Raw genomic sequence first — 24,175 nt, forward strand, 5'->3', positions numbered from 1 at the left:
GGTGAGGCTCCCAGGCCCAAGAGGTAGGGCCAGGCACCTGGGAACTTTGCAGAGGAAGGCAGCCCAGCCCAGGCGGTAGCTATAAATTGAGGGGAACCTCTAGGAGGGAACTGACCAGCAAGACGTCCCCACCAGGTGAGTCTTCCCTGCTGGGTGAGGTTTCCCCACAAGGACGGTGAAATCAGAGACACAGGCCCAAACAGGCCTTGCCTCAGCCCGCAGCCTAGTTCCCCTTTGGATGACCATTGGTCAACAAGTGGAGGTACCTCTGCCCACTAGCAGGGAATATACCCTACCTGAAGGCCACCACTCCTAGAGATGTAGCTTTCTTGTGGAGCACTGCATTATCAACTTCCTCCAAGACTTCAGCCTACTGAAGTCTTAGAGGGGATATATATAGACATCTTCAGGGACATTGTAAGTCAATAGAGGAAATCTGCAATATCTCAGTGGTCCACTGATACCTGAACAATATGAGAAAACAAGGAAAGGAAATGCTGCAAAAAACTCTAGATGTTACATCAATAAAACCCAATGACAGCATGGCAGAAGAAATGACAGAAAGGAGTTTAGAATGTACATAATTAAAATGATTAGGGAAGCAAACAATGAGACGAAAGAGCAAATGCAGGCATTGAATGATGGCACCAATTGAAAGTTAAAAGAGCAAATACAGGAAGGAAAAGATCATTTCAATAACGAGTTAGAGATATTGAAAAAAAACAAACAGAAATCCTTGACATGAAGGAAACAATAAACCAAATTAAGGACTCCATAGAAAGCATATCCAGTAGGATAGAACACCTGGAAGACAGAACCTCAGACATTGAAGACAAAATATTTAACCTTGAAAACAAAGTTGAACAAACAGAGAAGATGGTAAGAAATCATGAACAGAATCTACAAGAACTATGGGATATCATGAAAAGGACAAATTTAAGAATTATTGGAATTGAGGAAGGCCTAGAGAAACAAGCCAAAGGAATGAACAATATATTCAATGAAATAATATCAGAAAATTTCCCAAATCTAAAGAATGAAATGGAAAATCAAGTTCAAGAGGCTTATAGGACTCCAAATACACAAAATTACAACAGACCCACACCAAAGAACATTATAATGAAAATACTAACATACAAAATAAAGACAGAATTTTAAAGGCTGTGAGAGAAAAGAGCCAAATTACATTCAGGGAGAAACCAATACGGCTATCAGCAGATTTTTCAATCCAGACCCTAAAAGCTAGAAGGGCCTGGAACAACATTTTTCAAGCCCTGAAACAAAATGGATGCCAACCAAGAATCTTATATGCAGCAAAACTTACCTTCAAATTTGACGATGAAATAAAATCCTTCCATGGTAAACAAAAGCTAAAAGAATTTACAAAAAGAAAGCCAGCATTACAGAACATTCTCAGCAAATATTCCATGAGGAAGAGATGAATAACAAAGAAGCAAATCAGCAAAGGGCGGAATTATCCTAAAGGAATTGTCAAATAAAGGAGGAAACAAGTTGTGTCAAATAAATAAATGAATAAAATTTAAAGATGAACCAAATGACCGGGAAACCAAATCATATCTCTATAATAACCCTGAATGTTAATGGCCTGAATTCATCAATCAAAAGACATAGACTGGCAGATTGGATTAAAAAGAAAGATCCAACAATATGTTGCCTGCAAGAGACTCAACTCATAGAAAAAGATACCCATAGACTAAAGGTGAAAGGATGGGGAAAAACATACCATGCACATGGACTCAGCAAAAAAGCTGGAGTATCCATCCTCATTTCAGATAATGTGGACTTCAAGCCAAAGTTAGTCAGAAGGGATAAAGAAGGTCATTGCATACTGCTTAAGGGAAGCATAAATCAGCAAGATGTAACAATCATAAACATCTATTCCCCAAACTGTGGCTCATCCATGTATGTCAAACAAATCCTTCTCAATCTCAGAAACCAAATATACCATAACACAATAATACTGGGTGATTTTAACACGCCTCTCTCACCACTGGACAGATCTTCCAGACAAAAATTGAACAAAGAAACCATAGATCTCAATAACACAATCAATAATTTCAACTTAACGGACATTTATAGAATATACCATCCAACCAAGAGCGAATACACTATCTTCTCAGCAGCACATGGATCCTTCTCTAAAATAGACCATATATTATGCCACAAAGCTAATGTTAGCAAACACTAGAAGATAGAGACACTACCATGTATTCTATCAGATGATAATGGATTGAAGTTAGAAATAAATGAAAGAGTAAAACACAGAAACTATTCCAACAGTTGGAGATTAAACAATATGCTATTATATGATGAATGGATAACAGAAGATATTAGGAGGGAAATTAAAATTTTCTTAGAGGTAAATGAGAACAAAGAAACATCATATCAAAATCTCTGGGACACTATGAAATCAGTACTTAGAGGGAAATTTATTTCATGGAGCATATTTAATAAAAGAAGTAAAACTCAACAAATGAACCAACTAACACTACAGCTCAAAGCCCTAGAAAAAGAAGACCAGCACCAAAAGTAGTAGAAGACAGGAAATAGTTAAAATCAGAGCTGAAATCAATGAAATTGAAACAAAAGTGAAACAAAAGAGACAATACGAAAAATTGACAAGTAAAATAGTGGATTCTTTGAAAAAACAAACAAAATTGATAAACCTTTAGCCACACTAACAAAGAGAAGACGAAAGAAAACCCAAATCACTAAAATTTGGATTGAACAAGGAAATATCACAACAGACAGGATTGAAATACAAAACATAATTAGAAGCTATTTTGAAAATCTATACTCCAACAAAATAGAAAATTTTGAAGACATTAACAGGTTTCTAGAGACATATGAATTGCCTAAACTGAACGTGGAGGATATACACAATTTAAATAGATGAATTTCAAGTACTGAAATAGAAGAAGTCATCAAAAGCCTACCAACAAAGAAAAGTCTGGGACGAGATGGGTTCTCAGCCGAGTTCTACAAAACCTTTAAAGAAGAGCTCATTCCAATACTTCTCAAAGTATTCCATAAAATAGAAGAGGAGGGAACCCTCCCAAATTCATTCTATGAAGCCAATATCACACTGATACCTAAACCAGACAGAGACTCATCAAGGAAAGAATATTTCAGACCAATATCCTTAATGAACGTTGACGCAAAAATTCTCAACAAAATTTTAGCAAATCACATACAAAAACATATTAAAAAGATAGTGCACCATGATCAAGTGGGTTTCATCCCAGGGATGAAAGGTTGGTTCAACATCAGGAAATCAATAAATGTAATTCACCATATCAATAGCCTACGGAGTGGGAGAATATCTTGGCCAATCATAATTCAGATAGAGCACTATTCTCCAGAATCTATAAAGAACTCAAAAAACTCTACTTAAAGAATTCAAATAATCCTGTCGACAAATGGGCTAAGGAAATGAATAGACACTTCACAGAACAAGATCTACAAGCAATCAACAAACATATGGCAAAATGTTCAACATCTCTAGTAATAAGAGAAGTGCAAATCAAAACCACCCTAAGATTCCATCTCACCCCAATTAGATTGACGATTATCAAGAATACGAGCAACAACAGGTGTTGGTTAGGACGTGGGGAGAAAGGTACACTCATACATTGCTGGTGGGGCTGCAAATTAGTGCAGCCACTCTGGAAAGCAGTGTGGAGATTCCTTAGAAAACTTGGAATGGACCCTCCATTTGACCCAGCTATCCCACTCCTTGGCCTATACCCAAAGGTCTTAAAATCAGCATACTACAGAGATACAGCCACATCAATGTTCATAGCTGCTCAATTCACAATAGCCAGACTGTGGAACCAACCTGGATGCCCTTCAATTGATGAGTGGATAAAGAAACTGTGGTATATATATACAATGGAACATTACTCAGCCATAAAGAATGATAAATTTATGGCATTTGCAGGCAAGTGGATGAAATTGGAGAATATCATGCTAAGTGAGATAAGCCAATCTCAAAAAGCCAAAGGACGAATGATATCGCTAATAAGTGGATGATGACACATAATGGGGGGAAGGGAAGGGTTAGTGTTAGGGTCAGGGTTAGGGAGGGGGGCAATTATGGAGGAAGGAAGCACTGTATAGAGGGAAAAGAGGGGTGGGGGGAGGGAAAAATAACAGAATGAATCAAACAACATTGCTCTATGTAAATTTATGATTACATAAATGGTATGCCTTTATGCCATGTACAAACAGAGAAACAACATGTATCCCATTTGTTTACAATAAAAAAATGTAAAAAAAAAAAAGAAATTCAAAGCAAAAAAAAAAAAAATTTATCAGCAGACTTTTCAATCCAGACCGTAACAACTAGAAGGGCCTGGAATAACATTTACCAGGCCCTGAAAGAAAACGGATGCCAACCAAGAATCTTATATGCAGCAAACTTACTTTCAGATTTTATGATGAAATAAAATCCTTCTATGATAACAAAAGCTAAAGGAATTTACGAAAAGAAAGCCATCATTACAGAACATTCTCAGCAAAATATTCCCTGAGGGAGAGATGAAAAACTGATGCAAATCAACAACAGGAAGAACTAGCCTAAAGGAATAGACAAATAAAGGAGAAACCAAATCATGTCAAAAAACAAAAATGAGTCAAATGACTGGGAATACGAATCATATCACAATAATAACTCTGAATATTAGTGGCCTGAACTCATCAATCAAAGACATAGACTGGCAGATTGGATTAAAAAGAAAAATCCGACAATATGCTGCCTGCAAGAGACTCATCTCATAGAAAGAGATACCCATAGACTAAAGGTGAAAGGATGGGAAAAAACATACCATGCACATGGACACAGCAAAAAAGCTAGAGAATCCATCCTCATTTCAGATAATGTGGACTTCAAGCCAAAACTAGTCAGAAGGGATAAAGAAGGACATTACATACTGCTTAAGGGAAGCATAAATCAAAAAGACATAACAATCATAAATATCTATGCCCTGACCATTGGCTCATCCATGTATGTCAAACAAATCCTTCTCAATTCCAGAAATCAAATAGACCATAACACAATAATACTAGGCAATTTTAACACACCTCTCTCACCACTGAAAAATCTTCTAAGCAAAAATTGTATACAGAAACCATAGATCTCAATAACACAATCAACAATTTAGACTTAACCGACATATATAGAATATACCATCCAACAAAAATCGAATACACTTTCTTCTCAGTAGCACATGGATCCTTCTCTAAAATAGACCATATTTTATGCCACAAAGCTACTGTTAGCAAATATAAGAAGACAGAGATACTACCTTGTACTCTATGAGATCATAATGGTTTGAAATTAGAAATAAATGAAAGAATAAAAAACAGAAACTTCTCCAATACCTGGAGATTAAATAATACACTATTACATGATGAATGGATAACAGAACATATCAGGAGGTAAATAAAAAAATTCTTAGAAGTAAATGAGAACAAAGACACATCATAGCAAAATCTCTCGGACACTAGGAAAGCAGTACTTAGAGGAAGATTTATTTCATGGAGCGCATTCAACAAAAGAATTAGAAATCAACAAATAAATGTCTTAACACTACAGGTCAAAGACCTAGAAAAAGAAGAGCAGACCAACATCGAAAGTAGTAGAAGACAGGAAATAGTTAAAATCAGAGCAGAAATCAATGGAACTGAAACAAAAGAAACAATCGGAAAAATTAACAAAATAAATAGTTGTTTCTTTGAACAAATAAACAAAATTGATAAACCCTTAGTCACATTAACAAAGAGAAAGAGGGAAAAATCTCAAATTACTAAAATTTGGAATGAACAAGAAAATATCCCAACAGAATCGAGTGAAATAAAAAATAGAATTAGAAGCTATTTTGAAAATCTATATTCCAACAAAACGGAAAACCTCAAAGACATCAACAAGTTTCTAGAGACATATGAATTACTTAATCTGAATGAGGAGGACATACAAACTTAAATCAATTTCAAGCAATAAAATAGAAGAGGTCATCAAAAGCCTACCAACAAAAAAAGTCCAGGACCAGATGGGTTCTCAGCCGAGTTCTACAAACCTTTAAAGAAGAGCTCATTCCAATACTCCTCAAAGTATTCCATGAAATAGAAGAGGAGGGTACCCTCCCAAACTCATTCTATGAAGCCAATATCACCCTGATACCTAAAACAGTCAGAGACACATCGAGGAATGAAAATTTCAGACCAATATCCTTAATGAACATCAACGCAAAAATTCTCAACAAAATTTTAGGAAATTGCGTACAAATATATATTAAAAAGATAGTGCACCACAATCAAGTGGGTTTCATCCCAGGGATGCAAGGTTGGTTCAATATCTGGAAATAAATAAGTGTCATTCACCATATCAACAGAATTAAAGTTAAGAATCACATGATTATTTCAATAGATGCAGAAAAAGCATTTGATAAAATACAGCATCCCTTCATGTTCAAAACACTTGAAAAAATTGGGGTAGTGGGAATATTCCTTAACATTGCAAAGGCCATCTACACTAAGCCCATGGCCAATATCATTCTAAATGGTGAAAAACTGAAAGCATTCCCCCTAAAAATTGGAACAAGTCAGGGATGCCCTTTTTCACCACTTCTATTCAACATCGTCCTTGACACTCTAGCCAGAACAATTAGACAAACCAAAAAAATTAAAGGGATATGAATTAGAAAAGATGATAACATGATTATATATTTAGAGGAACCTGGAAATTCCACCAGAAAACTCTTAGAACTCATAAGTGAATTCAGTAAAATAGCAGGTTACAAGATCAATGCTCATAAATCCAATGAATTTTTATACATAAGTGATGAATCTTCAGAAAGAGAAATTAGGAAAACTACTCCATTCACAATAGCCTTGAAAAAAATAAAATACTTGGGAATCAATCTCACAAAAGGGGAGAAAGACCTCTACAATGAGAACTACAGAACACTAAAGAAAGATATTACAGAAAACCTTAGAAGATGGAAAGATCTCCCATGTTCTTGGATAGGCAGAATTAATGTTGTCAAAATGGCCATACTACCTATTGTGCTATACAGATTCAATACAATTCCAATTATAATCCCAATGATGTACCTTACAGAAATAGAGCAAGCAATTATAAAATTTATCTGGAAGAATAAAATACCCAGAATAGCTAAAGCAATCCTCAGTAGAAAGAGCGAAGCAGGGGGTATCATAATAACAGATCTTCAACCCTACTACAAAGCAATAGTAACAAAAATGGCATGGTATTGGTACCAAAATAGACAGGTAGATCAATGGTACAGAATAGAGGACACGGACACAAACCCAAATAAATACAATTTTCTCATACTAGACAAAGGGGCCAAAAATATGCAATGGAGAAAAGATAGCCTCTTCAACAAATGGTGCTGGGAAAACTGGAAAACCATATGCAACAGAATGAAATTAAACCCCTATCTCTCAACTCAAAATGGATGAAGGACCTTGGAATCAGACCAGAGACCCTGCATCTTATAGAAGAAAAAGTAGGTCCAAACCTTCAACTTGATGGCTTAGGATCAGACTTCCTTAACAGGACTCCCATAGCACAAGAAATAAAAGCAACAACAAACAACAAACTAAACAGCTTTCTCTCAGCAAAGGAAACTATCAGTAATGTGAAGAGAGAGCCTACAGAATGAGAGAATATCTTTGCCCCTCATACTTCAGATAGAGTGCTAATTTGTGGAATTTGTAAAGAACTCAAAACCTCTACACTAAGAATACAAATATTCCAGTCAACAAATGGGCTAAGGAAATGAACAGACATCTCACAGAAGAAGATGTACAAGCAATCAACAGATATATGAAAAAATGTTCAACGTCTCTAGTAATAAGAGAAATGCAAATCAAAACTACCCTAAGATTTTATCTCACCCCAATTAGATTGGTGATTATTAAGAACACAAGCAACAATAGGTGTTGGTGAGGATGTGGGGAAAAAGGTACACTCATACATTGCTTGTGGGGTTGCAAATTACTGCAGCCACTCTGGAAAGCAGTATGGAGATTCCTCAGAAAGCTTGGAATGGAACCACCATTTGACCCAGCTATCCCACTCCTTGGCCTATACCCAAAGGACTTAAAATCAGCATACTACAGAGATACAGTGACATCAATGTTCATAGCTGCTCAATTCACCTTAGCCAGATTGTGGAACCAACCTAAATGCCCTTCAGTTGATGAATGGATAAAGAAACTGTGGCATATATATACAATGGAATATTACTCTGCCATGGAGAATGATAAAATTATGGCATTTGCAGGCAAATGCATGAAATTGGAGAATGTCATGCTAAGTGAGATAAGCCAATCTCAAAATACTAAAGGAGAAATGATCTCACTGATAAGCGGATGAGGAAATATAATGGGGGGTGGGAGGGATTAGTGTTAGGGTAAGGTTTAGGGTTATGGATAGGGAGGGTGGTAAGAATGGAGGAAGGAAGGACTGTATAGAGGGAAAAGAGGGGTGAGAGGGGTGAGGGGAAGGGAAAAAAAACAGAATGAATCAAACAACATTGCCCTATGTGAATTTATGATTACACAAATGGTATGCCTTGACTCCATGTACAAATAGAGAAACGATATGTTTCCTGTTTGTTTAAATTATAAAAAAATAAAAAAAATAAAACCATCCACAATAAGCATAAACTAAAAAAAATAAAAATAAAAAAATAAAATGTTCAAAGTCATTAATCATCGGGGAAATGCAAATCATGACCACAAACCGAAGCTACCTCACCCCAGTGAGAACAGTTATTACAATGAGACAAAAAAAACTAACAAATGCTAGCAAGGATGTGGTGAAAGAGGAATTCTGATATACTCCTGGCAGGAGTAAATTGGTCCAAACAAAATGGAAAACAGGATGAAGTTTTCTCAAAAAACAAAAACTAGAACTGCTGTACAATTCAGCAGTCCCATCAAATGAAGGGACAACATTGTTACAGAGATATTCCTACTCCTATGTTTACTGCAGCACCATTCACAGTACCCAAAATTTGGAACTAAACTAAATGTCCATTAGTAGATTAAAAAAGAAAGTGTGTTGTATATACACAATGGGATACTATTCAGTCATAAGACAACATGAGTATCAGTCTTTTCCAGGCTAGAGATATGTTGTAAGGTACTGTCCTGTGAGGGTGGGTGGCAGCAGTAAGTCACAACTCCCCAGTTCCCCAGGTGAACATGCTATAAATACCTGATGCTGTGCAGTGTTCTATGTTGTCAGTGTTGTTTAGACACAGGTATTCAATAAATTACATAAAGTATTCAACAGTTTTTCATAAAATATTATTATGCTAAATTATTTTGCCTGAGTTGACTATTGTAAGTGTTGTGAGCACATTTAATATAGGGTGGGCTAAGCTGTGATGTTTGGTTTGTTAGGTTTGTCAAATACATGTTTTACTTACGTGATATTTTCAATTTGTGGTGGGTTTATAAGAATGCAATCACTTTGTAAATGCAAGAGTGTCGGTACTGTGAAAATTGTTATACTCACCTGGAATGCAGAATTAGCTTGAAAATGAGGAAAGTAAATTGCTATATGTTTTCTAGTAGTTCAGTGCCTTTGTTATATTTTTGAACCACTTTCTTGTGTTTTTTTCCTTACACAGCAAGTGAACTATACAACCTCTTGCAGCCGTTTCTGCTGAGGAGAGTAAAAGCTGAGGTAGCTACAGAGCTTCCCAAGAAGACAGAAGTAGTGATATACCATGTCATTTCAGCTTTGCAGAAAAAATACTACAAGGCTATTTTGATGAAAGACCAAGGTAATCAGAGGGCAGTTCATCCATTTAGAAATTAAATGAGGATGTGATGTTGGGGCAGGGAAATATTTTATAAATGCACTCACTTTGTATAGCAAGAATATAGCATTTTGTATTCTGAATGATACTCAGGTCAGCTGCAGTAAGGCAATGGCAGTGTTAAGTGTATCATACTTAGTTGTTGCATGATGAAATTTCCCCTTTTCCTTTTGCCTAGTTTTTCTTATTCTTTACAAGGAAGCAAACACTTTTAAATATCCATTCATGCTTTTTGTCCTCCATTTGCATTTCCCCCCCTCTTAAATCCACAATAGAAGTTAAAGAAGAAAATTTCAGAAATTTCCAGTCATTATAAAAAACCACCCCCAAGTTCAATTTACAGACTTTCTTCTCAAAACAAAGTGATGTATAGAAAAGTTCCATGTGGATATGCTATTAATTCTCAGTGCAGATGAGCCATTTGGGAGTTAGTATAAATTTGAGGAATTTCCAATAAAATTATTAAGGTTATTTATGAAGAGTTGGGTTTGTTTTTTGTTTCTGCTTTTGATTTGTTAGTCCATTTTTATTTAACTCTTCAAAATTACAGATGTATTTGAAAATGAAATGGCAAAGAAAGTTAAACTTCAGAATATTTTATCCCCGCTTCAAAAGTGTGTGGATCACCCATATTTGTTTGATGGTGAGGCAGTACCCTTTTTCCCCACATTGTTTTTTTTTTTTTTTTTTTTTTTTTTTTTAGTAGTTCTGGGTATTATAGCAGAATTCTTCAAAGAATCATAACAGAATTCTTCAAAAAAAAAAAACTACCTGTATTTACTGTATGTATTTTGCTTATTCTCATTTTCTCTGTTTTATCTAATGTTACTCAGATTTCTTCAGATGTTCCTGTAATATCCCTTATGGCTATGTTTTTCTTTTTCTCTCTTAATCCAAGATCCATAGATTCTGTATTGCATTTGCCATGTCTCTATTTTTCTGCAATCTACAAATGTTTTTAAGCTTTGGAGGGGTGCGGGGGGGGACCATTTTTTCTTTGATGACATTGACAGTTATGAAGAATAAAACTGGTAGTTTCACAGAATGTGTCATAATCTGGATTTGTCTGAGCATTTCTTAATGATTAGATTTTCTCTAGTGTTGAACCTACTTAGCCACTATGCTAAATTCACCAGTGATCTCTGTGATGCCCAGTGATTGTCAATTCACATTTTAGTTAACGTCTCAGAAACCCTTGACATAGTAGATCACTTTTTTCCTTGAAATATTCTTCACTCAGCTTCTGAAGTAGCACTTTCACTTGCTTTTCCTCCTACCCACATGCTTCTTAGAATCATTAGCTGCTTCCCCTTCATCTTACTGACTTCTGTATGTTTCTAAGCACTGCTTTAGTGCTTGCCTACAAAATTGATGTGTTGTGTTTTCATTTTCATTCAAATAATAGATTTTTTTACACACTCTGATAGGCAATATCTGGCCATGGAGGCTCCAGTATAGAAAGAATGCAAAAGGTTTGCTGTACTTGTTTGTGTTGAAGACTTTTTGCCAAGTAGCACTGTGAACTATTTAAAAGTTTAACAGTATCTTAATCAGATGTACATTAGAAATTTTTTAAGGAAGAAGAGGCATTAGGAAGGTGGATTTTGAGGGAAAACTTCAAGAATATTCTTTCTTTATGTTTTTAAAATTTGTTCTGATTAGTTGTTGGTAGAATGCATTCATACATTTTTATAGATCATACATAAATAAAGAATAATTTCTCTTTTTTCTGATTATACATGTAGGATCACATTGGTCATGCAGCCATATATGAACACGAGGTAAAAATATCTGTTTCACTCAACTGTCCTTCTTACCCCCATACCCCTTCCCTTCCATTCACTCCCTCTACCTAATATAAAGTAACTCTACTCTTTCTCTACCCCACCTTATTGTGAATAAACATCTGCATATCAGAGAAAATATTTGGCCTTTAATTTTGGGTGTTTGGCTTATTTCACTTAGCATGAGATTCTCTAACTCCATCCATTTACCAGCAAATACCATAATTTCATTTTTTTTTAAAGCTGAGTAGTATTCCATCATATCTACATGCCACATTTTCCTTATCCATTCATCTGTTGAAGGGCATTTAGGTTGGTTTCATAGTTAAGCTATTGTGAATTGAGCTGCTATAAACATTGATGTGGCTGCATCACTGTAGTATGCTGATTTTAAGTCTTTTTGGTATAAACAAAAGGTGGGATACCTGGGTCAAATGGTGGTTCCATTACAAGGTTTCCAAGGGATCATCATACTGCTTTCCATAATGGTTGCACCAATTTGCATTCCCAGCAGAAATGTATGAGTGTACTTTTTCCCCATATCCTTGTCAACATGTACTGTTGCTTGTATTCTTGATAATTAGCATTCTAATTGGAGTGAGAAGAAATATTAGAGTAGTTTTGGTTTGCATTTCTCTAACTGCCATCAATGTTGAACATTTTTCATGTATTTGTTGATCAATTGTATAACTTCTGTGACATGTCTGTTAGCCCATTTATTGATTGGGTTATTTGTTTTTGGTGTTAAGTTTTTTGAGTTCTTTATATATCCTAGAGTTTATTACTTTATCAGAGGTATATGTGGTAAAGATTTTCTCCCACTCTGTAGGCTCTCTCTTCACATTATTGTTTCTTTTGCTGAAAAGAAGCTTTTTAGTTTGAATCCATTTCATTTATTGATTCTTGATTGAACATATTGCACTTTAGGGGTCTTGTTAAGGAAATCAGATTCTAGGCCAACATGGTATAGATTTGGGCCTAGTTTTTCTTCTGTTAGGCCTGAGTCTTTGATCCACTTTGAGTTGAGTTTCATGCACAGTGAAAGATAAAGTTGTAATTTCGTTTTGTTACATGTTCTTTCCATTTTTCCCAGCACCATTGTTAAATAGGCTATCTTTTCTCCAGTGAATATTTTTGGCACACATGTCTAGTAAGAGATACCTGTTTTAATGTGGGTTTGTCTTTGTGTCTTCTATTCTGTACTATTGGTCTATGTATCTTTTTTGACACCAAAGCATGCTGTTTTTATTACTATACCTCTGTAGTATAGTTTAAGGTCTGGTAATGTGATGTCTCCTCCTTCACTATTCTTGCTAAGTATTGCTTTGGCTATTCTGGATCTCTAATTTTCCCAAATGAATTTCATGATTTTTTTCTCTAGTTCTATGAAGAATGCTATTGGGATTTTAATAGGAATTGCATTAAATTTGTATAACACTTTTGTTAGTATGGCCATTTTGATAATATTATTTCTGCCTTTCCTGGAGAATGGGAGGTCTTTCCATCCTCTAATGTCATCTTCAGTTTCTTTCTCTTTTTTTTTGAAATAAAAGCTTATTTTATTTTAAAATAGTAAATTCCTTACATTGGAGTACTAGCCAAAATTCAATACTGATGCAAATATAAATTTCTTAGGAGGCCAAAATATGTGTCAGGTGAATTTCTGAATATCTTAAAAGGCAGAATTCTTAAACATACCAAAGAATTATAAACAATATCTAACAACATGCCACAGTTTAAACTTAAGCCAAAAAACAAACCATGTAAATTACCTCAGATAATTTTTGTTAATATTTAGGAGAACACACATTTTCAATAACTTAAAATGTTTATCTACTTATCTCCTAATTCTCCCAGGAAGTATAACTTTTCTTCACTAGATATAAAATTTTTAAAAGTTCAAATATTTATTTATGGTAACAAATTCTGGCATTAACTATAGCTGAATTTATCAGAAATAGAAAATCATGAAAGTTTATTGAACACTTACAAATGACTACTTATAGTAAGTCGTTAGAAGCCCTTGCCGGGGTCCAGACCTAGCAGGAGTCCATGGTTTCCACACTGGTAAACGGGGCATGGGGAGACAGCGTCGGCGATGGATGGAGAATGAAAGGCACAGACTTTAGTTCTGGTGCAATCAATCCCACTTTATTCTGGGGAAGGCTGGGTTTATATACACTTTTCTTCAGGCTATGATGACAGGCTTATGATTAATAAAATCAAAGAAGTTTCCAAGGCATAGGCAGAAATTGTTTTTACCAAAAGATTGTGAGAAATCAGTAACCGTACAGATTACAATTATTTTAAGAATATTTAACTAAGTCAATGAGCTAATACAATGTTTATTTCCTTAATATCTAAACTCTATGTGACCTAAGACTATTATTATTCTCGTGGTTAAAGTGATAGACAAATAATCTCACATGACCATTTCTACTAGGTCCATCTGATTAATATCCAAATTGCTAAGTTACAGGAGGGCAACAGTCCCAAAGGTTCCCATGGCTAAGATTTTTTTTAATAAATAAATTACCTTGTCTTATGTAGCTCCTTTTCCCAGAACAAGGCATTGTGTACCAATGTTTATTATAGGAGTGACCTATTTTTTGTAGGAAAGAAGGAATGTTGTGAAGCCTTATTCTTTTACCTTACCACCACACATAAACAAAACCATCATCTGGATTAAACCACCCTGCAAGAGACAGGGGGAGATCTATATCTACCTTCTCTAAGGGCTTGCCTTTAAGGGGGTAGCAGGGCTTGCCATTAATAAAATAAGCTAGTCCGTATCCAGTAGCTACTGTGGGAGGTGCTTTTTGCATACTCATGGTTGGAAAGACAGATGGTTCCATGGCCAAATTTATGTACTGCATTACATGTTCATAACAAGCACCCCAGGAAGAAGACACATCACACAGTGGTAAAAGATTTTTTACTACTTGTGGCTGAGAAGGAGTTATAGTCCCTAATGTTTTATTAATATTCTTGGGAAACTCTGGATAGGGAGTAATCACCCTCAGTGATTACTACCAAGGAATAATATGAGTAATATAATATTAGAAACATAATGCAGAAAAAGGACCAGAGCCCGGAGGCAAGCATATGGCACCTCCCGGGAAGATGAGTCCTTGCAAACATCATTCCTCCAGTGGATCCTTGTCAAGCACTGGTTGGGTTGCCAGGTGCCCCCGCAAGCCCTGGATGAGAAAGGCATTTCTCCACTTTCTAATAATATCTAAGGATTACATTGCATAATATTAATTCATCAGAACAGCATTCTGACCAATGATAAATAATATATAAGAAAGTCATAGTCCTATTTAATAATGTTTCATTATAAAATTAATATTTTGACCAATATTAAAAAATTTTAACTCCCATTATGCTGACATTTCCAGAAGTATTATTTATTAACTTAGCAATGAGTCATTTTTATGGTGCCATTTATTAAACTGAAATAAAGAAAGACGGCATATCTGGTTTGTATTAAAGTGATTTAATTCAATAATTTAATCTGTCACCACTTGGGAAGTACATTTGTTTCCCTAGTACATGAATGGCAATGAGGTACAAGCAGCTGTCCTGGTTCCCAACTTCCCTCTAATGGAAAGTATATGGAATTGCACCAGTGGACATCAACTGGTTCCTATGCAAAGCTCAGCTCCAAAAATGTGAGACAGAATCTAAGATATAAGTTTGTTTGAGGCAAGAAGATTCCAATCTCAAATATTTTATTCCAACAACTTAAATTACACCAGCTAATCCATCACTAAGAGTAAATGCTCATTGAAAACATATGAAGATAACAATACCCTCATTGTCATTGATAATTTTTAAACTGTTTTATATACAAACATGTATATAAAACATTTGTACAGATAAATTAGTGTTAAGAATTTTAAATGCACAGTAAAATCCACAAATGTCCTTTCTGTGTTCTGCAATCTTAGGAATGTTTTCAAGATTGGAAGCCTCCATCTCCTGGCTATACTTGAAAAACATGTCAGAATGCAGTATGTTATAGGAAGCTCCAGAACTTACCATCTCATAAAGTAAAACAAAGTTATGGCGCTTCCATTATTGCTTAATCCTCTAGGTTAAAAAGGAGACCACTGAACACTAAAGTCAGGTGCTTACTAAATAGTGTCGATTTCTACTAGCCAAATTCAGCCCTCACAAACCAGCTGAATCAGGAAATTTTTCTCAGTTCATTATCCATTAGGAATTTGAAACATTTTCAATTAAAGCCTTCATTTTTCCTGTAGACTTAAACATATGTGGCCCAAACAATGCTGTCTCTGAGGTGGTCTCTGATTCAGACTTTGGAGATCCTTTTTCAACTTCACCTTGGCTATTACTTGGATACCAATAAGGAAATTTCTTTTTCAAAACTTCTGCTTTGAGGGCAGCAGGGTCAGTAGCATCTACTGGCTTGGGCTTTACATCTTGCTCTGACCTCTTAACTGATCAAAGTTTTACACTATTCATATCTTTAAGGACTTCTAGCATTTTTGGCATGCCAGATTTCTTTGGATTGTTCTTAGCCAAAGTCTTTCCAGCACTGGTTTTTTGCCCTCTTTGCTCTTTAATCAGATCAATAGCAGATTTAATTTGGTGGAGCCCTGGTGGATCGGGTAGAGGAGGTGGCGGTGGTGGGGGGGAAGGAGTTGGGGCCGTGGTAACAGACATAGCAGAAACCAAGTCACCTGCAGTGAGATTTTGTTGCTCTTGCAGAGTTACGATTTTGGCAATCTGAGCTCTGAGAGTAGCAAGTTCATTTTCAAGTGTACAGATCTTTTGCAGGGCTTCCTCATTGGCCAGTGTTGCAGTCTTCGGTAGAGGCTCTTCTTGAGACAAGTTTGGTAAGAAAATATGCTTGCTTGGGGACTTCTCAAAGAAAAGAAGGTCTTTGAGAAGGGGTGGCTTTGACCTGACTTCTGTCCTTAGTATTGTTGAACACTCTCCTCCTTCTGTGGCTACCCATCAAACATCAGCAAAAGATACCACTGCATCCTCTCCCAGGTGGTTGGGACTCCATTCTGTTGCATGGCTGGTACGCTGAAATTGAACTCTTGGACACTGAATCAGGGATAAGTTAGTACCAATTTTCCTTACAATACTTTGAGATGAACCATATGGTATTCCAGACCAAAGTACCGATTGCATGCTTTCTCCAACTTGTTAAAAAACCATCCTCATGAGGCGCTTAATCCAGGTAAGCATTTAGATGGCAAAGTTGTCCCAAATTTGCATTTCAAGTACTTCAGGCATACATAGCAGTACATTGTCCATTAAAGCACACTCCGCTGCGTGGCAGCCCCAGTTTCTTTCTTTAGTGTTCTGTAGTTTTTATTGTAGAGATCTTTCACCTCTTTTTTTAGATTGATACCTATTTTTTTTTTTTGAGGCTACTGTGAATGGGATAGTTTACTCTCATTTTTGAGGGGAGGAGTATAATTTTCTTTATTTCTCTTTTAGTGAATTCATTACTAATGTATAGGAAGGCATTTAATTTATGGGTATTGAGTTTATATCCTCCTAATTTGCTGAATTTATTTATTCTAGAAATTTTCTGGTGGAATTTTTTAGATCTTCTAAATAAAGAATCATGTTATTTGCAAATAGTGATAGTTTGAGTTCTTCTTTACCTATTTGTATACCTTTAATTTCTTTCTCTTTTCTAATTGCTCTGACTAGAGTTTCATGGATATTGTTGCATAAAAGTGATGAAAGGGCATTCTTGTTTTGTTCCAGATTTTAGAGGGAATGCTTTCCAATTTTTCTCCATTTAGAATTATGTTGGCCTTGGGTTTAACATATGTGCATTTTATGATGTTGAGGTATTTTCCTACTATACCTAAGTATTTCTAGTTTTTAAACTTTTTGGTGTCCTGTATTTTGTCAAATGCATCTATTTTTCTGCATCTATTTGAGATAATGATTCTTGTTTATAAGTCTATTGATATGATGAATTACATTTATTGTCTTCCATATGTTGAATCAATTCTGCATCCCTGGGATGTACCACACTTGATAGTGGTGCACTATCTTTTTAATATTTTTGGTAGAAATTTCCCAGGATTTTATTGAGAATTTTTGCATCTGTGTTTATCGGGGATATTGGTCTGAAGTTTTATCTCCTTAATGTGTCTTTGTCTGATTTTGGTATCAAGGTGATATTAGTCTCATAGAATGAGTTTGGAAGGGTTCCCTCCTTCTAATTCATGGAAGAATTTGAGGAGTATTGGTATTAATTCTTCTTTGAAGATCTTGTATAACTCAGCTGATAATTCTTCTGGTTCTGGGCTTTTCTTAGTTGGTAGGCTTTTAATGGTGTTTCCTATTTTATTACTTAAAATTATTCTGTTTAGATCATGTATGATTTTCTGATTCAGATTAGATAGGTCATACATCTCTAGAAATTTGTCAATGTCTGCAGTATTTTCTTTTGTTGGAGTATAAATTTTCAAAATAATTTCTAATTATTCTGTATTTCAGTTGGGTCTGTTGTGATATTTCCTTTTTCATCTTGTATTTTTTTTAATTCAGGTTTTCTCTTCCTCTTCATTAGTGTGGCTAGGAATTTATCAATTTTATTGATTTTTCAAAGAACCAACGTTTTTGTCAATTTTTTTAGTTGTTTCTTTTTCAATTTCAGTGATTTCAGTTCTGATTTTAAATATTTCCTGTCTTCTCCTGTTTCTGGTGTTGATTTGTTCTTTTTCTATGGCTTTGAGATATAAACTTAGGTCATTTATTTGTTGACTTTTTATTCTTTTAATAAATGAGCTCAATGCAGTGAACTTTCCTCTTAGTACTTCCTTCATTGTGTCCCAGAGATTTTGTTTTTTTGTATCCGTATTTTCATTTACCCTAGGTATTTTTTCATTTCATCCTTGATTTCTTCTACTATCCATTTGTCATTCAATAGTGTATTAGTCTCCATATATTAGAATAGCTTCTATTTTTTATCTTATCATTGATTTCTAATTTCAGTTCATTATGATCTGATAGACTGTAGGGTATTATCTCCAGTTGTTTTGTATTTACTAAGAGTTACTTTGAGGCATAAGATGTGGTTTGTTTTAGAGAGGGATCCATGTACTGCTGAGAAAAAAGTGTATCACTTATTTATTTATGAAATATTGTATACATGTCTGTTATGTCTGTTATTTATTGTATTGTTGAGTTCTATAGTTTCTTTATTTAGATGTTGTTTATATCTGTCCAGTAGTAAGAGAGATGTGTTAAATCAACCAGTATTATTGTACTGTGGTCTATTTGATTCTTGAAATTGTGAAGGGTTTGATGTACATAGATGCTCCATTGCTTGGGGCACATATATTTATAATTTTATGTCTTGCTGATGTATAATTCCCTTCAGTAGAATGAAATGACCTTCTTTGTCCCTTCTGATTAACTTTGGCTAGAAGTCCACCTTTTCTGATATGAGGATGGAAACCCCTGATTGTTTCCACAATTCGTATGAATGATATGTTTTTTCCTATCCTTTCACCTTCAGTCTGTGGATGTCTTTGCCTATGAAGTGAGTTTATTGGAGACAACTTATTGTTGGATTTTGTTTTTTAATCAAATCTGCAAGCCTATATCTTTTGCTTGATGAATTGGGACTATTAACATTCAAGGTTATTACTGAGATATGATTCGTATTCATGGTCATTTGGTTTATTTCTGACTTTTAATTTGATGTAGTTTCTTCTTTGACTATTCCTTTAGTGTAGTTTCTCCCTTTGCTGGTTTTCACTTTTTTTCCCTCTTCATCCTCATGGAATATTTTGATGAGAATGTTCTGTAGTGCAGACTTTCTAATTGTGAATTTTTTTTAACTTTTGTTTTTCATAGAAGGTTTTTATTTTATCTTCAAATCTGAAGCTTAATTTTGTTTGTTATAAAATTCTTGGTTGGCATCCATTTTCTTTCCAAGTTTGAAATATGTTGTTCTAAGACCTCCTAGCTTTGTGGTTCTGGGTTGAGAAATCACTTGAGATCTGAATTGGTTTTCTTTTATATGTAATTTGCTTTTTTTTTCCTCACAGTCTTTAAGAATTTACCCTTATTCTATATTTTAGTCATTCTCATTTTAATGTGTCTTGGTGTGAGTCTGCTGTAATATTGTACATTTGGAGTCCTGTAAGCCTCCTGTATTTGATTTCCCATTTTATTCGTTAGCTTTGGGAAATTTTCTGATATTATGTCATTGAAAAATTGTGAATTCCCTTGATTTATACCTCGGCTCCTTCATCTATCCAGATCACTCCTATATTTGGTCCTTTCATGTTTTTCCATAATTCTTGGAAGGCCTGTTCATGGATTTTTGCCATCTTCTCTGCATGATCAACTTTATTTTCAATAGTAAATAATATTGTATTCATTGCCTGAGGTTCTGTATTCTAAATAGTTTAGTCTATTGGTGATGCTTACCATTACAAGTACAATTTGGTTTATGGATACATTCATTTCAAGGATTTCTGCTGTTTTTTTTTTTCCCCACAATCTCTAATGCTTTATTGAAGTGATCCTTCACTTCCTGTTTTATCTCTTTGATTTCACTCTTTATACCATCCTTTAATCATAGATCAGTTTAACTATGTATATTCTAAACTCCTTTGTGGACATTTCTTCTACTGTTATGTAAGTGGATTCTCATATTGGGACATCTTGCTTTGTTTTGGGCACTTTTTCCCTTGTTTTTTTCATGTTGCTTTTGTGTTTTCCCATCTAGTAGAATGAATCTGTGGTACTACAGACTCTATCCTATAGAACTATATTGTCCCTGAAGTTTTCTAGTATACCACCATTAAGAGGAAGACCAACATCAACAGCACCCAGTACAAACAATACACATCTTCAAATCTAATAGCTTCCACCAAGGTGTCCACTGCCTTCTAGCTATAAACAGCAATGATGAGTTCAATAATGGTCCACAATATAAACAGAAAATTTGCCAAAAGGATTTGCAGTGTCAAATATTGGGCACTGAGAAATCAGAAATAGTGCAGGACATGATGCTCATGAAGGAGAAAGAGGGAAACCACAAGCAAAAATCCACAGGAAGAGTGGAAGAAGAACCAACAGAGATTGATATTTAGGGGTAGAAAAGTTAGAAAGGGAATTCAGAGAAACAGACTAGGAAGAGGAAGAATATATATATAAAGAAAAAAGTTAAAAATATAATAATATACAGCAGAACTGCAAAACACCATGCATATATTTCCATCCTCAACAAAGTGGTGCATGAAAAACATCATGCTCCAAATATGGTGGAGCGAGATGCTAGAGGAAAAAATAAAATAAAATAAATCTCAGTGGAAAATTGAAAAACTGTCTCTGCTAGCATCCAAATGCTTCTCAGCCCTGCCTCTGACTTCCCACAGACTGCCTGACCCAGACAGGCCCTGACAGACCTATTCACTATCCCACAAATCTGGGCCTCAGATGTCTTAGGTTTGACCATGTTGCAGTCCCAAGATCTCAATGATACTGGAATTTGGAAATATACCACCAGGGATGAGCAATCCTGAGAGACAATAAATAGATGACAGCAACCAGCACCCCCAGGAGGAAGACCCCAAGTACAGGCAAACGCACAGGTACCAGACATTCAAATTCAAGGTCCTGCTGGTGTCCCCAGACAGGTGCACCTTGACTCCCCAAGATGGCAATAGCAGGAAACCCACCAGTATCTCATACCTCAGGCTCTGACTGGTGTCTCAAAATGGATGCAATCATGTGCAACCAAACCTGGAGTCTCCCTGGCAGCAAACCTCTGGGCAGTGGTAGAAGTGGTAAGTGGCAGTGGGTCGGTGACAGCAGGCAAGTGCTCGGCAATAGCTCAGTCATCTGTGTTATTGGCAGTGGTGGGGAATCAGCAGCTGCAGTGGTGGCAGCTGTGGCTGTAGCTGTAGTGGCAACCAGAGAGAAGACCTCCAGTTGACCTCCAGGGAGCAGTAGCAGCTTTGGCAGCAGGGATGTCAGGGGCAGCAATGTCAGTGGAAGCAGTGTAGACCACAGGCATGCCAAGAGAAAAGACCTCTGGTGTGCAGCAGCAGTGTGGGCAGCAGCAGCACCCAAAGAAAACACTTCCAGGCATCTGGGCAGTGGTCTCAGGGGTAGTTGTGCCTCAACTAAGAGAAAACTCCCAGGCAATGTCCCCTTTCAGAATATTCTGACTGCCACCCCATACCTTGAGAATCACTTATATACACCTAAGACTGTTTCTGGATTCCTTTCCTAGAGTGAGAGCCTTAGCATTTTATTTTTGGATCTTCTTGATCTTTGGCATCTGCCTTTGCCTCAGTTTCCTAAAGAGTGGGTTTGATTCCTAGGCAAGTATTTATTAGGCTTTTTGGATGTGCCAGGCTCTGAAATTGGTGTTAAGCTGCACTGAGATAGTGACATAAGCAAATAGTTATAAAGTGCCTCAAATAGATGTGACTAAGGGACATAATGAAGTAAAAGGAGCAAGGGTTCTCTTGCTGTTGCCTACGTATTGACTTTTCTATTCAAGAAGTTTATGAGTCAGGGCATGTGATTAGGAATGGGCCCTTTCTTTTCCAGGTTTATAGCCAGAGCCTTTAGAAGTTGGAGACCACCTGATTGAGGCTAGTGGGATACTTCACCTGCTGGATAAGCTGCTGGACTTCCTGCATTCCAGGTATAGATATATGTACTGCTTTCAGCTGGTGACTGTTCAAAACCTAATTAATGAGGAACTTACTTATTTCATGAGACTGATTCAAGTTTTCCTCTTTTACAAGACCCTAATTTAGTGTCAACTTTCTCTAAAATTATACACCCACCCTATTCCATCTCATTCCACCCCACTCTTCCCCATCATTATTCGTTCTTTCCTGAATTCCTATAGTATTTAGGATCCCTCTCCAACACTTGGCAAGCCCTACTTTAATCTACTGCCTGGTTGATCAGTGTATGTTCACTTGATCAGTCCAGCTATATTTTTTAGAGCCAGAAGGACAGAGTCAGCATTTAGCATTTCTTTTATAATTGTCTGCTGGTACTTTGTGCTAAATTGACACATAATAAAGGCTCAGTAAGCACTTATTCTTGTTAACCTGTGGGGTTTGATTTAAACTCAAGGAGTACTTAGAATAGTCTTTCCCAGATGTGAGTGGGTATCAGAAGACCAGAATTTCAAAATTATCCCTTCAGGATGACTGTCCCAGGTGTGGCCTGAACTAACCTAAAACTTCAGATTTGGCAAAATTTTCCAATCGTTTGCAAGTTAAATAATTGCATGTATTACTGTGCTTAATTTTCTTTGATATATCAACTGTAAGTGTGTTAGAGATGGAGAAAAGCCCATAAATACCCTTCATCCAAGTTTTTTATGTCCCAGACCCAGAAAGGTCTTGTCCAAAGTCATATAGCTAGCAAATGTCAGAGATGAGATAAGAATAGAAGTACTCACCTTTATTTAAGCTCAATGCTTTTCCAACAATTTGGGCTAGAAGCTGACAGGAGTTCTCACTCACACTTGATCTTATCTTTGTGGTAAGCTTAAATTAAGTTCATTTTCTTAAAAAGAATATTGTTTTGTCAACACTGTACTTCTTTTTTCAGGCAAATTTTAAAACAATGTCTGATAACAAGGAGCTGTCAGCTTGATTTTGTTCTTAATGCATTATTTTGAATTCTTTTCTCTTTTCACTATCTGTATGCAAGTTTCCTCATGTATCATGGGGGATTGCTTCTCTAAAGTGATGCTTATCAGACTTTTTTAGATGATGACTTACACCCCCAAGTGGGGAATAGCAGTAGATAATTGCCACAGCTCTTCAGGATCTTGGGGAAGGGGTACACACATAAGTGAATCTTGCCATTTACTCTTCATGTGTTTATTTAACTATTAAAGTAAAAGTTTATATTTATTTTCAATGAGTGAAGTGACATTCCAGAAATAGGCTCCTTGGTTGCTCTAGGATTTCCATAGTTCCTGGTGAATTGACATGTGCCCTGAGAATATCTCCACTGTAGCTTTAAAACAGCTCTGAAGGATGCAGCTACATGTGGAGGTGCTTTGTATTCTTATGTAAACTATGTAGAGTTTCTGAGAAAGTTATGTGACACTTATATTTCTACTTTAGCATTTGACTTACTTATAAAATTGTATTCTTTGATAAAATTTTTGTGAGGGTAACTCACCTTAAATATTACTAGTTTCTCCTTTTCTTTTCCTTGCCAGAGGCCATTGAGATTTACTTTTCTCCCAAATGACCCACATGTTTGTTATTCTCCAAGACTACATGGAATACAGAGGTGGCTCCCCTGAGTCACTACATGACTGAAGACTTTTTTATATTTAATGATCAAATAGGTCCATGATGAATAATAAGGGGTGTGGAAATGTTACAGAGGAAGAAAATGCAAAAACATTATTCAGAACCAAAAGAAGATGAGGAGAGGGGACAGCACTAAGTGAAGCAGATGTGAAAATGTTGAGTATCTTCAGAAATATGATAAATTGAGTTT

General features: G+C 35.8%; 2 pseudogenes across 2 annotated transcripts in view; one reads left to right on the forward strand and one right to left on the reverse strand.

Annotated features, from left to right (window-relative positions):
* The window catches only part of LOC306642570 (chromodomain-helicase-DNA-binding protein 1-like), a 72,310-nt pseudogene that overhangs the window by 24,939 nt on the left and 23,196 nt on the right, over positions 1–24,175 (forward strand). The window contains exons 3-6 of the transcript in view: positions 9,687–9,842; positions 10,429–10,529; positions 22,252–22,340; positions 23,889–23,962. The product of the transcript in view is annotated as a chromodomain-helicase-DNA-binding protein 1-like (transcript). The remainder of the gene's footprint in view (positions 1–9,686; positions 9,843–10,428; positions 10,530–22,251; positions 22,341–23,888; positions 23,963–24,175) is intronic.
* Positions 14,864–16,959, reverse strand: LOC306643247 (mitochondrial fission regulator 1-like; annotated as a pseudogene). The gene has a single exon. The product of its transcript is annotated as a mitochondrial fission regulator 1-like (transcript).

The sequence above is a fragment of the Sciurus vulgaris genome (genome assembly GCF_902686455.1).
Source record: "Sciurus vulgaris genome assembly, chromosome: 13".
Lineage (NCBI taxonomy): Eukaryota > Metazoa > Chordata > Mammalia > Rodentia > Sciuridae > Sciurus > Sciurus vulgaris.